The 15,465-nt window shown below is 43.1% G+C and overlaps 1 protein-coding gene across 1 annotated transcript in view; it reads right to left on the bottom strand.

Moving 5' to 3' along the window:
• The window catches only part of LOC141582960 (testis-specific Y-encoded protein 3-like), a 137,749-nt gene that overhangs the window by 7,204 nt on the left and 115,080 nt on the right, over positions 1-15,465 (bottom strand). The gene's annotated exons all lie outside the window — the stretch shown is intronic.

Here is a 15,465-nt window from a genome sequence, read left to right as displayed (position 1 = left end):
GCAGACCGCAGGCCTCCCCCAGCGGCCAGTCAGTGCGAGGGTCCCTGGAGGCCACGCCCCCCGGCTGGCCTGCAGCCCCAGCCTCCTCGGGCAAGCCTCCGTGAGAAGCCCTGGGAGCTTGCGGCAGGCGGCGCTGGGTGCGGGCACACGCGGGCTGCCTGCCCTTTGGAATTGTGCGCATGGAAGCGCTGTGCCCTGACTGTCATCATGAGTGTGGCAGGCCATTGACCCACAGGGAACACATGAAGCATCTGAGTTCAGTCGGCAGGCCAGGTAGACGGTACTGAGTGTTCCAAGATCAAGATCGAGAGGAGAGAGAGGGGCACCAGCGCTGGCTGCTGGGGCGAGGGCTGCGGAGAGGCTTGAGGAAGTGGGCGGGGCAGGCGCCTGGGAGGACAGTTGCCTAGTATCTTGCGGGAGTGGAATTTGTCCGCTCCGGCGGTGGAAACTCTCTCTCGGACTCTTGCAGGTCTACGCACAGACAGGCTCCGAGTACCTTGCTTCCTCCCTGAGGATGCTGGACGCCCAGGAGCATTCCAAAGGAGTTCGCGTCCAGTGCCCTGGACACACCTTGTGGACCCAGAGGCTACCGCAAGCGCAGCAGCGGCCGTGGTGCCTGCTGGCTGGGCTCTGTAAGACCAGGGCCTCCACCTCCTGCTCCTGGGCGCAGCTGACCCTGTTGGGGACCTGGGCCTCACGGCAAGTGCCGAGGGCAGCGAGCCCAGTGGGGCTCACCAGGAACCTTGGGTCCACGTAGGCGCCGTCCGTGGTTGTCAGCAGCGGTTTGTCTCGAAGGAGTTGTTTTTGTTTGTTTGTTTGTTTGTTTGTTTTTTATTTTCCTGTTGGATATGTGAGCACTTTTTCTTGAATAGAATTTTTTATCTTATTTTTATTTTTTTCAGATGGAGTCTCACTTTGTTGCTCAGGCTGGAGATGTGTGATCTCAGCTCACTGCAACATGCCCCTCCCGGCTTCAAGCAATTCCCCTGCCTCAGCCCTCTGAGGAGCCGGGATCACAGGTTCGTGCCACCATGCCCAGCTAATTTTTGTAATTTTAGTCAAGATTGGGTGTCACTGTGTTTGGCAGGCTGGTCTCGAACCCCTGACCTCAAGTGATCCACACACCTGGGCCTCCCAAAATGCTGGGATTAAAGGCATGAGCCACCATGCCCGGCCTCATTTGTTTGTTGATGTATTTTAACTCTTGTTCTATTTTCGTCACGTTCTCATATTGTAGAGTTATTGTAATAATATGTTTTATCTATTTACTCACTACTTCAGTAGGATTTGAAAAGCAATGTTTCCATTCAGTGAACACAGTGCTGTGAATAGGTTAAGCCTTGGGTAGCACTGCCATCCTTTCCTTCATAAATTCTTCAGGAACTCTCATACCGTTTTCCCCCACCTGAGGAGAACATGCAGATATGAAAATTTGTGTGGTCAAGTAGGTATCGAAATATAATCTGAAAGACCAGTGAAGTTCAGAAATATACTTTTACAGTTTTGCATTTTTAATTCACATAGTTTTGAAAACGTTAGTTGCTGGTAAATGAAATCCTGTATTCATGTTCATGTTAAAGACACAATGTGAATCATTTCAAAAATGAAATGGCAATAATCCAAGGCCATGCGTTAGTTTAGGAAGTAATGACACAGTGGTTGTTATGAAGAAAAATCGTATTTATTGAACGTATGTTTAGAGAGATTTTAGAAGGCTTAAGTCAGCATTTTTGATTTTGTTGCTCTGGAGTTTTATCAGACTGTCACCAGACTGTAGCATGACTAGCTATAGTGACTAGGCTACCAAAGTCTCTGGGCTGCGGTAGTTATTACTGAAGAAAGGCGCAATGAGTTTGGCTGTTTAAGGAGAGTGGACAACTGAGCAATTTCTATCCAAAGCCTGGTTTACTAGGTGGGCTCCTTTCACTGACGTAGATAAGATCCGGAAGAAGTGTGGACTCACTATAGTAGCTAGGACTTTGAGACTGGTGGAGCCTATTTGCCTCCAACTGCCATAGCCAGATATTGGCCTGCACATAACCAATATCTGCCATAGTCAGATATTGGCCTATTTGCCTCCAACTGCCATAGCCTGATACTGGCCTGCACATAACAGCCCTTCTGGACTCACTGAGTCCTATAAATTTAAACATAGACTTTGGACTTAAATGCCTATCCCAACGTCTTAAACTTAGATTTAGTAAGTGGATGATGAAGATGTATTCCCAAGAAAGGGAGACATGAAATGAGTGCCTAGGAAACTCATCCGGATCAAATACCTTGGGTGGTGGGGGGAACAAACAAACAAACAAACAAACAAACAAACAAACAAACACCTTACCTTACTGGAGAAGAAATCACTGAAAATCAAATCCTAGAAAGATATGTTTTGGCTGGGCATGGTGGCTCACGCCTAACTAGGTCAGGAGATCGAGCCCATCTGCCTAACATGGTGAAACCCTGTCTCTGCTAAAAATACAAAAATTAGCTGAGTGTGGTAGCATGTGCCTATAGTACCAGCTACTGGGAAGGCTGAGGCAGAAGAAACACTTGCATCTGGGAGGCAGAGTTTGCAGGGAGCAGAGATGACACCACTGCACTCCAGACTGGGCAATAGTGCTAGTCTCCTTCTAAAAAAACTATAATTAAAACAATTTTAAAAATAGAAACATTATATTTCACTGGGGAAATAAAACACACTGGACTCCTTTTAAACTCTGAAGTGTAAAGGTACTATTATTAAAATAAGAGAATTATATACAATGTCTCATTTGTTTGAAGAGCAGCATACTAGCTCTTCAGTATGCTGAGAGATTAATAAACCGTTTAGGAAAACTCAGAGATTAGGAACAAATTTTTTTCAGAGAATATGTTCTGTAATTACAGAGTTTTAATATTTACTCCTACTGATCCACGATACATGTGGATATTCGTCAGTTAGGCATAGGCCATATATTTTTTTAATAGGGACAAAGTTTTGTGTATATAACGATATAGTTTCTCTCATGTAAAAAGAGGGAACAAAATGAATTGCATACCACATTTGGGTCTGAGACTTTGACCTGAGTAATGAAGCAAACAGTTAAATTGCCTATTCCAGGGTACAGATGGGCACACCTTGAAGCTTCCATCACTTGCATCCGAATACTCACTGGTCTCTCCTAGAAGGCCAAATGGACTATAAGTATCCTAAAGAATGTATGGTACATTTATACACCACTTATTGTGGTAATAACTATCATAAAGAAGATGTGCTATGTTTAAACACTAAGCATTGAGATGAGGCCATGATTTGTCTTATCCTTAACGTCTCATCATCACTTAATCTTTTATCTATAACTTATACAAAGAAATTGACTATATTTTATCACCATCAACCTTTTACATCACATGTTTATCTTCTATTTCATTCTCTTTCCAGTCACTTTTTTTTTTTATAATTGTGTTTCTCTCTGTCACCCAGGCTGGAGTGCAGTGGTGATATCGGCTCACTGCAACCTCTGCCTCCCAGTTCAAGCATTTTCTCCTTCCTCAGCCTCCTGAGTAGCTGGAATTACTGGCACACATCAGCACTCCTGGCTAATTTTGTAATTTTTGTAGAGATGGTGTATCCCTGTGTGCATCAGACTGGTCTGAAATCAGAGGACCCACCCGCCTGAGCCTCCCAAAGCCTCCCAAAGTGCTGGGATTACAGGCATGAGCCACTGCGCTTGGCCTTTATTTACTTTTTTCTTTTTTTCTTTTTCTGAGACAAGTTCTTGCTTTGTTACCCAGGCTGGAGCACACTGCCACACTTTGGGCTCACTGTAGGCTCGACCTCCTGGGCTCAAGCTATCCTCCCGCCTCAGCTTTCCATGTAGCTAGGACTATACGTGTGCATCACCATGTCTGTTTTTTTGTTTGTTTGTTTGTTTGTTTGTTTTTAAGAAATGAAATCTTGCTGTATTGCACAAGCTGGTATCAAACCCCTTGGCTCAAAGAGTCCTTCTAGTTAAAGCTCCCAAAGCGCTTGACTTACAGGTGTGTTGAGCACTTCAACAGCCTAGTCCCTTTTTAATCACATTTAAAAATGCCACTCTTCAAAATTAACAAGTCAAGTTTCTACTTACAAAGGTTCCAAATTCCACGTCATGTTCAGATTCATTTTCATAAAGAGGTAAACACAACAATCAAAAATACCTCTTATTTTTCTTTTGTTCCAAAGTTAGCAAAGTTTTGGGAAACAAATCATCCTACCTTGGTTTATAAAACTTGACTGTACAGAGAAATATCCTCGTATTTTTCCCATCCGAAATCCTGTCAAGTTATGGTCAGAAACATCATCTTATAAAACAGATCTCCTAGTGGGTATCTGATATGGATTAAATGCCTTATAATTAGTAAGGCAGAGATTGTGATTGTGGTTATTTTTTTGAAGAGTAATATTAAAAATATGGACTTCACTTTGTTTTTTCAGAACTACTACCCTAGTAAGGAAAGTAACTGCTGACCCGGAATAAGAATTCTTGGCCCAGACAGCCAGGGTTCTGGACTATTCTGGATCTTCAGATAGCCCAAGGGTGCTAGGAGCTGACTGTGAGTCTGGGTCACCTGAAAGAGTAGCAATGCCAGGCCATTTCTTGCTGCACTCACCAACTGGAATCTCTCATGCAGTGGAACAGTAGACACCTTAACAACTCTCAGTGCTGCCAAAGGGCGCCTCAGGCCCAGTATCACAGCAGTGTCTTCAGGATTCGTGTGTTTGTGGGCAAATTAAAGTGCTTTCACTAGAAAACCGGAAACTTAAATACTGCATCAGGCCTTCCAGCATATTTCCTTAATCATGATACCCGGGTCCCCTAGTTCATCTTCAGAGAAATCAGAAGTCTGTGAATAAAGAGTCAACACACAATGGGAATGCAGAGGAATTAACTGAACAGAAGTACTACTTAGCCAAACACAGAGAGGCAATTTCTTTTTAGCCTAAAACAAAACTGTCATCTGCATATGTGAAATGGCCAGGCACTATGGAAATGAATTTGCACAGAGAAACCTTCAGCAGTGTAATTAAAGGATAATGAATTTTTGGCTATGGGAAGAGCAGGCACAGACTTACATGTTCCTGACACAGTAGTCAGCTGTGAGAGCCCAGGAGCTGCTCATTATGAAACCACTGCAGATCTGACTGCCACTGCTCATGATCACAGCCTGCCAAGGCATGGTATATCACAGAGAAATGTGATTTGCCAAAACTGAGGGGAAATATAAGCACCATTAATTTGAGTGGATCTGCCATCTGAAGACCAATTTTTTAAAGTTTTACATCCCCCCTCTTTCTGCTAACCAGGTCAGCATTATGAACAATGACTAACAAACACAACTTCTACATGCTTTGTGTTTACACATTCTTCTTGGAAAAAAAAAAAAAAGTGTTTCTCTTAATATGTCTTCAAGATCTTAGTTTCTTTCTGTCCTAGCTTTAATTTGTTTAGGGAAAATGTTGTAAGTCATTACAGCATTCTCCCCCATTGCAACCTTTATAAAGATACTATCTTAGCTACTTAGAAGTTGTTGAAGTAGATAGGCAACAAAAAATAATGTGATTTGAAGAAATTACATAAGTAGTGTAATTAATTTGTAATTATGTAATTACATAAGTAGTGTAATTAATTTGAAGAAATTACATTTTGGAGATAAGGCAATTGTCTCTAAATTGCAGGGAACTTATCTTACTAAGCTTATAATCTTACTGAGATATCAAAACAATGGTTTAAAGAGAAAATTCAAGTTTGAGTTTCAGGAAAGAGCTAAAAAAAACTAGATGGATATATTGACTGATTGATAGATGGATTAGACAGATAGATTGGATAGATTGATTAGATAGAGAGATTAGATAGATAGGCAGACAGACAGATAGACAAATAGGATTAGATAGGTAGATGGATAGATAGATAGAGAGAGAGACAGAGAGAGAGACAGACAGACAGATACATAGGAAATACAGATGAAATTAGAAGCATGTAGGTCAGTGTAGTTGTTTCTGAAATAGGCTTCGAGGATATAAGCAAAGAATTATGGCCTCCTTTGTATTTTAAATGTATAATACACTGTAGCTATGGCAATAGATTATAACTATAAAATACCTCCTATTGTGATTAAGTGAAAATTTAATGCATGAGACCAGAAGAGATCTCTCGGGTTCCAAGGAAATAAGGGAAACACAGGAATGTGAAACAGACATTGCTAATGTGACAGGTTTTGTACCAGCTCAGGGAAGGAGGAAAATGATAATCCTAGTGTCATACAGTCTAGTGTAATGGCACTGAAAACACATTATTTACCTACTACCATTCTGTTTCTAAACATCATACTGTCTTTAACTTAACGTACACTAAATTTAAAATAATTATGTTACAAATGTAAGGTATTGTGTGGTAAGAAAGAAATGACTTTGTGTTAGGAGAGTGTGCCTTAATGTTAGTTCCATTCATGTATTTAAATTGTACTATTATGTTCTGGGGTACATGTGCAGATCTTGCAGGATTGTTGCATAGGTACCCATGCAACACCATGGTGGTTTGCTGTCTCCATTCCCCTGTCGTCTACATCAGGCAATTCTCCCACTGTTATCCCTCCTCAACCTGCCTGTCCCCCACTGTCCCTCTCCTTCCTCCCCACCAACCAACAGATCCAAGCTTGTGATGCTCCCCTCCCTGTGCACATGTATTTTCACCTTTCAACACCCGCCTATGTGGTGTTTGGTTTTTGTTTTTGTGTCTGTTTGCTGAGAGTGATAGTTTCCAGATTCATTCATGTCCCTACAAAGGACATGAACTCATTGTTTTTGACAGCTGCATAGTATTCCATTGTGTATATATGCCACATTTTCCCTGTCCCGTCTATCATTGATGGGCACTTGGGTTGGTTCCAGGTCTTCACTATTGCAAACAATGGCACAATGAACATACATGTGCATGTGTCTTTATAATAGAACAATTTATAATCCTTTGGGTATATACCTGGTATTGGGATCGTTGGGTCAAATGGAATTTCTATTTCTAGATCCTTGAGGAATCACCATGCTGTCTTCCACAATGGCTGAACTGATTTACCCTCCGACCAACAGTGTAAAAGCGATCCTATTTCTCCACATCCTCTCCAGCATCTGTGGTCTCCTGACTCTTTTACTGATCCTCATTCTAGCTTGTGCGAGGTGGTATGTCAATGTGGTTTTGATTTGCATGTCTCTGATGACCACTGATACTGAGCATTTTTTCATGTGTTTGTTGGCCTCATAAAGGTCTTCTTTTGAAAAGATGTCTGTTCATACCTTTGCCCACTCTTGAATGGCTTTTTTCTTTTCTTACAAATCTGCTGTAGTTCTTTGCACATGCTGGGTGTTAGCCCACGTCAGATGGGTAGACTGTAAAAATTTTTTCCCATTCTTCTGGTTGGGGGTTACCTCTAATTGTTGTCTCTTTTGCTGTGCAGAAACTGTTACATTTAATTACATCCCACTTGTCTATTTTGGCTTCTGTTGCCATTGCTTTTGGTGTTTTGGTCATGACATTAACAGTCCCATTCATATTTTGCCATGAGAACTTGACAAATTCATTCTACTTATTTAATATCAGAGTAAACAATTAAGATGGCTATAGTAATAATTTTATATGGTCTTTATCATACAGTACTCTATCTCATGCAGGTATACTATGGAAATGGAAACATATACCAAGTAGGAAATGCCTTTGTAAGCCATAAGGAAAACAATTCCTGTGATTTGGTAGATAAAAAATATTTCATTTCTCAGGAAGAGCTTTCCATTCCCCTCTCCTTCCCTCAGTTCTTTTCTATTTCCATTCTCTTCTTTTTCTACTTCCCCTACCAAGTTTTTAAGCCTTACCCTGAGGCTGTGGCAGACAGATGAACTGTGGCAGAGAGATGAACAGAAGCAGGAGTGGAGGTGAAAGCAGAGGCATTTGCGGAGGTAGAGAGTGAAAGATACATGGAACCAGAGATAGTCATGGGCCCTTGCTTGTACCAGGGTGCATGGCTAAGCTGTGTCACTACCTGGAGCCAGAGAGGAAAGAGTAGACTTTGCTGAAGACATGGGGCTTTGTGTAGTGCTCATTAAAGTGACTCAAGATTCCCAGTTGCACCCAAACATCCTTTTGCTGCAGATGGCACACCAAAGGTGCCCGTAGGTCACCCTGCAAGAAAAAACAAACAAGATATCAGTAATTATTTTGAAGGAGGGCCAGAAGTAACTCTTGGTGTTTCAGTGATTCCTCTTTCTCCTGATATTCACACCCCATGAATTTGTCACCTTAGAAACAGGCTCCCCCATAGGTTTTTGGCCTCCACATGGAAAGTGAATTTATTCAGCCTGGGCCAAAATTGGGCACAAGTGCCGACTTGTAGGATGTTCAGATGCCTTTTTTTTTTTTGCATAATTTTAGGACTTCCCAGTGGAAAACAGAGAAGTGCCTTAGTGTGGTTTGTTTTCAACTTTAGCCAGGAATTCCAGACCAGCCTGGCCAAGGAGGCTAAGCCTGGTGTCTACTAAAAATACAAAAATTAGCCCGACTTGGTGGTGGGTACCTTTAATTCAAACTACTCAGGAGGCAGAGGAAGCACAATTGCTTGAACCTAGGATTTGGAAGTTCCAGTGAGCCAAGACTGGGGTGAGTGGGTTCCTGTACTGTCAGCTACTTGGTTGACTGAGGCATGAGAATGGTTTGAACTCGGGAGTCTGAGGCTGCATTGAGCAGAGTTCGGACACAGAATCAGATTCTTTAAAAAACAAAAAACAAAAAAAAGACATTGGAGCAATTCCAACGTAAAGTGTGGGCTTTAATTACTTTCTTCATCAAATGAAATTTCCATATCCTTTCTCCTTTTTCAAGGTGGGGTCTCACACTGTCATTCAGACCGGACTGCAGTGGTGCAATCTCGACTCACTGCAGCCTCAACCTCCTGAGCTCAAGGGATTTCTCTCATCTCAGTGCCCAGAGTAACTCAGATAACAGGCACCTTCCACTATGGTATTTCCATCTCCTCAGCATTCAGGAGAGCTTAAGATCAGGTCCCATGACCCTGAGAATGAATTTAAGCAACTCACTTTTTCCATTTGCTTGTTTGAGACAAAGGCTGTCTCTGTCAACCAGGCTAGAGTTCACTGGCCAAGTCTCACCTCACTGCAGCCTCCACCTTTCAGGTTCAAGCGATTGTGGTGCCTCAGTCTCCCGGGCAGCTGAGATTACAGGTGCCCACCACCACGCCCAGGTAATTTTTATATTTTTAGTAGAGACGAAGTTTCATGATGGTGGCCAGGCTGGTCATTAAATCCTGAATTCAGGTGATCCACCCACCACGGCCTCTCAAAGTGAAGAGACTACAGGCGTGAGCCACCATGCCCAGCCCAAGCCACTGATTCAGATAAAGGTCACTTTGCTTGGCTCTAATTTTTCTGACCCTGTTTTTTTCTTTTCTTTTCTTTGGAGGTGTAGTGTCGCTCCAAATTGCTGGGATTACAGGTGTGAGCCACCAGGGACAGCTCACACAGCTGATTGAGATAAAGATCACCTTAGCCATAGTTCTCTTTGACCCCATTTTTAAATTTTCTTTCCCTCCAAGAGTGGGAAATCCTGATTTAAGCCCACATCTTTACACTCTCACAGAGTTGACAGGTATTTAACAAAACAATAATCGGGTGCTGTATCTGCCAAGGAGAACATACTGTACAAACATAGACAAAGTGTGGTATTGGCATTCACAGCTTCAGCTAAACACGCGATGAATTTTTTATTGGCTCTCAGCTTTGAACTTCGTCATGATGGCTGGATGTGGTGATTTGTATTTGCCTCTGAAGTGTGTTCTCTGTCAGCTATACTCAGATGTTTAGAAGGCTGCATGTTTTGAGAATTTCATGGGATCCTTCTAAAATTGTGCGGTTGTTTTTTTTTGTTTTATTTTTCTCTCCCACCATGGGTGAAGCTGCGACGAACACTGGCAATGAATGGTGGTATTTGCATTGTGCTGTTCGTCTATCTTAATAATGTTAACGTATTCATGAAGAGATGTGATCGTGTACTCACGATTTCATGTTTCTATATTTTAGATTCAGTATTTCTTTTCCCAAAATGGCCCTACATAAACCATGGACCCCAAGGCTCATGATAAAAGAAGTATGCCAGTGGGCATAGTGGCTCAGGCCTGTCATCCCAGCACTTTGGGAGGCCGACGTGGGTGAATCACCTGAGCTCAGGAGTTCAAGACTAGCCTGGGCAACATGGCCAAATCGTATCTTTACTAAAAGTACAAATTAGCCGGACATGGTGGCTGGTGCCTTTGACCCCAGCTACTCGGGAGGCTGAGGCAGGAGAATAACTGGAAGCTGAAAGGCTGAGGTTGCAGTGAGCCGAGATCATGCCACTGCCCTCCAGCCTGGGTGACAAGAGCGAGACTCTGTCTCAAAAAAAAGAGCTATGCCATCTTGCATCTGGCACTCACTCCAGTACGTACTAATTCATCTTTTACTGTAGGCTGGGTCTGTGTTAGACAATGCATGAGTCTCCTGATTCTGCTGTTAACAAATGACCAAAAGCTGAGGGTTTAAAACACCAGCAACTGAGCCTCTCCCAGTCCTGGAGACCTGGAGTCTGAGGTCAAGGTGTGGGCAGGGCCATGTTCTTTCCAGAGTGTTTCGGGAAGGATCCTTCCTGCCTCTCCCAGATCCTGGGGCTCCAGCATCCCTAGGCTTGTGGCCCGATCACTCCATTCTCTGCCTCCATCTCCATATCACCCTCTCCTCTGTGTCTGTGTCTACTCTTCTGCCTCCTAGAAGGTCAGGGTACCAAAATGAAGCAGTAGCAATGAGAAAGAAGCCTTTGGATCATTGAACTGAGGAAGAAAGTGGCTTTTTATTTGGCTGGGAACTGTGTGGGGTTACAGCCTCATTCACTGAGCTCCCAGAGAAGCAGCTTGTCATCTCTTTTGCAGGCTTACAATGCTAAAGGGGTATCTGAGGCAGAACTATGTCACTGTGTATTTGCTGGATATCCAACTTTACAAACTTTTGGCTTCATTGATTTGCTAATTCATATGCAGCTTGAGTATAAACAGGCAGGGGAGGAGCTTACAGAGAAAAGACCAGCAAATCATTATTTGGCAGGGGTGTTTCCAGGAGGGAGCCTGGCCGGGACAGTTGTGGGGGTGGTGACCCAGTGCTGGGCTTCAGCCATTACAGATAACATTCATTTGCAACTCTTTCAAGGCTCACAGATAGCAGAGACTCTGCAAACTGAAAAAAGAGACATTTTCCCAAACATTTGGAATTATATTTATTTTCTCACCCTCCTCTCCTTCCAGAGGGGAGGAGGAGGAGGTTGAGGCCAGAAAGTCAGAGGAGTGGAGGTGGTCTCCTCTCTCAGTAACATGTGGATGTTTGTATTAAACAATTTTAAACTACTTTTTTTTAACTAAATATTTGTATGAGTCATGTAAACTTAAATGTATATTTCTAGGAGCTTTAAGAGAGTGTAATTCACAAGTGTCAAGGAGCTTCAATAGAAATAAAGATAGAGGTTGAGATAGACAAGTTAAAGACAGAAATAATGATAGATACAGATACAGGTAGAGAGGAAGACAGAAATAGAAATAGAGACAGAGAGAGAGAGAAAGACAGAGAGAGGAAGAGAGAGAGAGAGAGAGAGAGAGAGAGAGAGAGAGAGAGAGAGAGAGAGAGAGAAATTCCAGATACATCAGGGAGATGGGGAAATTCCCATTAAGGTAAAATGGTTGCCAACATAGAGAGTCAGGCAATAATGTCCACCTAGGAAAAAGGCTAGGAAGAAGTGAATCCAACATATAGTGTGTTCCTGCTATTCTGATTCCTGGATCCTAAGGTGGTTAAATCTGTTTATAGATTTCTGAGGAGTCTTTGTACTTAATTCACAGGCAAGCTTTGTGCAAGGCCTGCACTAATTTACATTCTCACCAACAGTGTGCCAAGCTATCCTTTTCTCTGCATCTGCAAAAGAAACAGGTTCTTTTGTCTTTTGGATAACAGTCATTCTGACTGAAGTCAAATGAATGGATTAGGGATTATGAGCAATTTATCCTATGCCTTGTGGGCAATTATGTCTTAGGTTCACAATTTTTTATGCACATTATTGGCTCATTTTTTTTATGCTGTTGAGTTGTTTGAGTTACTTATGTATTGTAAATCTTTACTGTTATCTGAAGTACAGTGATACAATAATTTCTTCCATACAGTAGGATGTTTTACTTTCCTGTGCTATGTGTGAGCACCTTACTTTGATACAACTCCAGGCTGTGTTTTTCATGTTCTTTACTGTGCTTTTGCAGTCTCTTTGGGATCATTGTTGTCCGCAGTGATGCCGTGGAGCTTCTTCCTTTTGATTTCTTCTGGTATTTTCTATGGTTAGGTGTCTGACATTAGAGTCTGGTCAGAAATAATCAACACCCCTGTCCCTCCCCACACACACGCTTTTTTTTTTTTTTTTTTTTTTTTTTTTTTTTTTGGGGGGGGGATGGTGTTTTGCTTTTTTCACCCAGGCAGGAGTGCAGATGTGCAATCTCAACTCACTGCAGCCTCGGCCTTTTGGGTTCAAGCTATTCTCCTGCCACAGAATTCTGATTAACAGAGATTCCAAGTGCATGTGCCACCAAAAATTTCTAATTTTTGCATTTTTTTACAGACAGCATTTCATCATTTTAGCCAGGCTGGTCTTAAAGTTCTGATCCACCCTCTTCTGCCTCCCAAAGTGCTAGGATTACAGTAATGAACCCCTGTGCTCAACCTATTAGATTTAGTTGAAGATATGAATTGGAATGCTTTAAACGTTATGCTTTTTGGAAAGTTAAAATTCTGGAGTCCCCAAGAAAGAATGTATGCTAAACAAGGTGTGGATTATTCATTCAGCGTCTTTGAAAAGAGGGTCTTTGCAGATATATTTAAGGGAATGATACTGACTTGAGATCATGCTTAATTGTTCATACTGGCTGTAAATCCAATACGAATAATGCTGGTGAAAGCATAGCAGTGAGGATGGCCAGAGGTCACCCTTGACGCCATCTTGGTTTTGGTGGGTTTTGATGGGCTTTCTTACTGTAACCTGTTTTATCAGCAAGGTCTTTATGACCTGTATCTTTTTATCTTTTTTGAGAGGGAGTTTCTCTGTGTTTCCCAGGCTGGAGTTTAGTGGCGTGATCTCAGCTCACTGCAACCTCCACCCCTTGTGTTCAAGCGATTCCCCTGCCTCAGCCTCCGATGTAGCTGGGATTACAGACACCCACCACCATGACTGGATAATTCTTTTTTATATTTCATAGAGACAGAGTTTCACCATGTTGGCTGGGAGGGTCTCAATCTGCTGACCTCGTGATCCATCCGCCTCAGTCTCCCAGTGTATTGGGATTACAGGCATGAGCCACCGCACCCGGCTATGACCTGTATCTTCTACCAACTTCCTAGCTCACTTGTGAGTGAGAATGTCTTCACCATGTGGAATGAGGTGTCAGCCTCATTTTACCAAGATCCTTGCTTCCTTGACTCACATTCTAGGGCAGAGAGAGGTGGTCTTGCTCAGGGCACAGCTGCACCAAAAGGCTGACACTGACAATTGGGGGTCTTGCTAGGTGTGCACAAGAAGGGGACAGCCATGCAGAGCTCTTCAGGGAAAGCATGCCCAGCTCAGAAAGATGGAGTTGCCATGCTTACAGCACTTCTGACAACACCCAAAGGCTGCAATTCATCTTGGGGAGACACCCACAGTACAATCTCTGAGCTGGAGAAACCCTGTTTCTCAACCTTATAAGATGAGGTTGATACCTTTCCAAACTGGCAGCACAGATGGACATTTCTCCTGAGAATGTTCAGGGAAACCAGTCTCTGCCACCTACTGTCTTCTAGTGACCCCCAAGTTTCTCTTGAAAGAATCAGTATGTCAGCATGTCCAGGTCGCCTATTCTTTAAATCTCTTATTTTGTTTGTTTGTTTTGAGATGGAGTCTGGCTCTGTTGCCCAGGCTGGTGTGCAAGGGCGTGATCTCTGCTCACTGCAACCTTCACCTTCCAGGTTCAGACAATTCTCCTGCCTCAACCTCCCGAGTAGCTGGGACAACAGGTGCCTGCCACTACACCCAGCTTTTTGTATGTTTAGGAGAATCGGGGTTCCACCATATTGGCCAGGCTGGTCTCAAACTCCTGACCTGGCACTTCGCCTACCTCAGCCTCCCAAAGTTCTGGGATTATAGGCATGAGCCACCACGCCTGACCTAAATCTCTACTTTAACGTTTAATTCCTCATAATTCCAGTAAACAACCTTCTCCACCTGTTCTAATCAGTAGTTCACATCTGCTTGCCGCTCCCCAGCTCCATCCCAGTCACCTGATCACAGGTGGCTGCCTGCTCTGACTGGCCCTCAAGCATCCTTCCCTCCAAAACACCCACCCTGCCACCCCGCTCAGACCCCTGCCCTCTTTAAAATAGCCAATCAGGATTAATCTGGCTTGTGTTGTCTACCCCTAGCCAATAGGGGAAGGACACTGCAGTAGGGATGACCCCTATCAGGCATAAGTACCCCTTTTTCCCCCTTTTCCAAGAGTGGGACGACCATTGCCCCACCTTTGAGCCACACCCTTCTCAGGAAGTAAACTGTCTTCCTGAGAGGAAGTATCTTCACGTGCTATTTCTTTTGTGTCATCGACATTTTACTTGTAACACACTGCAACATCTGCAAGTTTCAGAGTTCTTCACCCTTAGCATTTTTGCCAATCATATTGGTGCGAAAACAGTGCCTCTCGGCAGTCTTGATGTGCTCATCGGGTAATGCACCTAAAAATGTTGACAGTAGCTCTGCTCCAAAATATCACATAGAAATATTCCTATTTGTGGCTTGGCCCAGTGGTTCATGCCTGTCATCCCAGCACTTTGGGGGTCTGAGGTGAGAGGGTGGAGTGAGTTCAGGAGGTCGAAACCAGCCTGACCAATATGGAGAAATCCCGTCTCTACTAAAAATACAAAAAAAAAAAAAAAAAAAAAAAAGGAAAAGAAAAAGAAAAAAGCAAAATAGAAATCAGCTGGGCATGTTTGTCGGTGCCTGTAATCCAAGCTACTTGGGAAGCTGAGGTGGGAGAATCACTTCAACCCAGCAGGTGGAGGTTGGGGTGAGCCGAGATCGCACCACTTTACTCCAGCCTGGGCAAAACAGCAAAACTCCATCTCATGAAAGAAAAAGAAAGAAAGAGGGAGAGAGATAGATAGATAGATAGAGAGGGAGAGATAGAGAGAGAGAGAGAGAGAAAGAAAGAAAAAATATTTTATTTCCGTTTTCTGTTTCCACTAGGAAAATATCTAATGGCCATAGACGGAAAGATGCATCCATATCTTCTGGAATATTCTCCCGCTGGGATATGAGGGACTTATCAAAATAAAGAGACTGCAGAAACACAGGATGTACA

The sequence above is a fragment of the Saimiri boliviensis genome, chromosome Y, assembly GCF_048565385.1.
Source record: "Saimiri boliviensis isolate mSaiBol1 chromosome Y, mSaiBol1.pri, whole genome shotgun sequence".
NCBI lineage: Eukaryota > Metazoa > Chordata > Mammalia > Primates > Cebidae > Saimiri > Saimiri boliviensis.
Note: the sequence above shows the minus strand (reverse complement) of the source record. Positions and strands in the feature narration are given on the sequence as shown.